Below are 2,932 nucleotides of genomic sequence, written 5' to 3'. Positions count from 1 at the left end.
TGTCAGTGTTATCATCAATGTTATCATTTGTCTCTTATGTTCTTGTGTTGAATCCTTCATATTGTCTTGAATCCTTAGATGGTGCATATGCTGCAAAACCAATAGCAATAGTACCCTTAAAAAGGAATTCCATCTCAGGTAAGAATTTGAGGCCTTGCTCTCTAAACTTTGCTACTTCAGGATCCTCCTATAAAATAAAAAATAAGAATTATAATATATATATTTGGCATGGAAATTAAGAGATAAAAATCAATCTCATTATAATATATAGAAGTGCCTTCAAATATTACTCATGTTACATTTAGTCTGGCATCATAAATTCTCGTCATCCATTTATAAGGCACACAACAAGGACAGAGGAATCTATGTTTGTGGGCTGTGGCCATAAAATAAAGATAACAACAACAGCAACTGAAGAATATTACTGAAAACAAGAAAGAATAACCATTGTGCTTGTAAAGATCATATTTGTTTAAGGGATAATTACATCAATGAAATACATACTCCTTGGTATGATACTTTTTATTATTTTAGTTCATAAACAACTAGTCTTATTTGGTATCATAATTTTTATTATTTTAGTTCATTTCTTTAAACATTTCAAGCATGAAATTTACAAGAGCATACATTTTTGGGTGATCTAATAGTGGATGCAATGTTACCTATTTATATACACTATGTTGTCCTAGTCACAGGTCTACTTGAGATCTCCAAGGTAACTCCCATAATTTCACATTAAGTACATTAGTCTCTAGCAAATATTCTTGCCGTAGGCAACAAATTTTTTTATTTCTGGCTTTGTACTTTTTAACCACTTTTGGCTCTGTATTTGTGCTCCACGTTCACATGGCACTATATTGTCTGACTTTTGAACATATATACATATTGTATGATGCCAAGTTTATCATCATGGTAAATAAGATGTCGATCAGTAGTCCTACATTTATGAAAACATGCTTACCTAAGAATTTATCCATATGCAATCCAATACGATATGTAAAATCCGAATCGTGTCAATTAACTTGTAGTTTTATAGAAAATTTCATATTTTTAAATTTGAATCCAATACCCAAGGCATCCGGTGAATTGGTACCTCATCACTACTTTGAAGCATTTCTTTGTACCCCTTCACAAAACCATTACAAATGGCTTTCCTTCGATCTACCTTGGCAACCTTGATGGTTTTTTTAGCAATGCTATCCATTGCCTCCGCAACTGGCTATTATGGATATGGTCCAACACCAAAGCTTGAGAAAATTGTTTTTCTACCTACTTTCTATTTACATGTTGGAACAAAAAAAATCCTAATAGGTTTTAAATCATGACGAATGACTATATATATTTACACCTTTGGGCAGATTTTGACAGAGAAGTGACTTGCACTTTTGGAATTTCTTTGAAGAATGGTGACAATTGTTTCGTCCATATGCCATTAAATAACTTTGAATCTTCCAGAGGTCCCATACAGTCAAGTAAGAAAACCATACAAAATGTCAAAAAAAAATGGCATGCACATATTGTCTGATGATGCAAATGAGATGAAAATGATGGTATTCACAAACATCTGTCAAGCCATTACTTCAGACGTTATGAAAACTGTTAACACAAAAGTGAAAGGAGGAACATAGGATTTGTAGTAACAGGAACAACCCATGTGTTTGCCACTGTGATGAGATTGCAAGTGGCATCAAACAACTGATCATGATAAGAGCTTTGCAATTGCTGAAGCTGCAACATTTTGCAAATCATCTGTCCAACATGTATAAAATTGGAAGTGTCCAATAGGTATGGCCACTGCATCAGCATGGTGCATTTCATTTTTTACCCATTAGACCAATCTTTGGTTATATTCTGTACATTTACATGAATCAATAGAAAGAGAACTATTCCTTTATAAATTTACAGATAACAAAACATGCCTTTATGCAATACCAAACGATGCAGATAAACATGTAGCAGACAATAAAAACAGAGTAATAAAAAACATGCCAATAAATTTCCATTTCATTAGGTTTTAAAAGAAACATCACTATATCAACACATTCATTTCTTTGCATGTAAACTACCTCAATTGCAACAAGTAACAGAGTAATAACCAACCTAATTATCAACTAAAATTTTAGACACAAGTTTCTAAAAAACAGTCTGCAACTTCAATTTTTGCCGCAAAGTCAAGAATCACACATAAAAAACAAAAGAGTGGCCTACACAAAAACTCTATTTTCGTTGAATAATACATACCTGAATTTTGGCTTCCCATCATTCATCACTAGCTGCAATGGTTTTCTTCTCCCCATCCCAGTCAAGACCTGTGTCCTTCCCCATAAGCTTAACCCATAATTGTCATTCCTTTTTCAAAGAATCCCACCTATTTCTGAATTGTTTATATTCATATTTCAAATTTGTTGCCTTATTGAACTTTTCTGCAATATTTGCCAACCAAGCTTAGTGAAGTGGCTATAAGGTTTATTTCCAGCATTCACCTATTCTATGCACACTTTCAACATAACCTCAGTATTTTTATTACACCATTCTGCTTTCTTTCTTTTCATAGGAACTTGATTGAGAGACATTTCACAAGCTTAATGAAACAAAAAAAAGTATAACCCTAATCCATAACAATTCAAAATTTAATGAGAAGAAAAAGAAATTAATGAAGAATTGGTTAACCTGTGATGCTAACAAAGGAAGAAGAAGAGATGACGAAGGATGATCGAAAGAGATGAGGAAGGAGATCGGAAAGGATGAGGAAGGAGATTGAAGCACGAGAGAGAATTGAGGAAGGCACAGCACGCACGTTGTGAGGAACTGGAGAGAGAAATTTTGAGGGTTTAGAAAATGAGGAGGACATGCTTTGTCATTTTGAAATTTTTTGAGGACATAATTGTCCAAGCATTGTTTAGGGAATAGATTCCCGAAAAGCAAAATTTCA

Source organism: Glycine soja, chromosome 18 (genome assembly GCF_004193775.1).
Source record: "Glycine soja cultivar W05 chromosome 18, ASM419377v2, whole genome shotgun sequence".
Lineage (NCBI taxonomy): Eukaryota > Viridiplantae > Streptophyta > Magnoliopsida > Fabales > Fabaceae > Glycine > Glycine soja.
The sequence above is the reverse complement of the archived record's forward strand: the minus strand, read 5'-3'. Positions refer to the sequence as shown.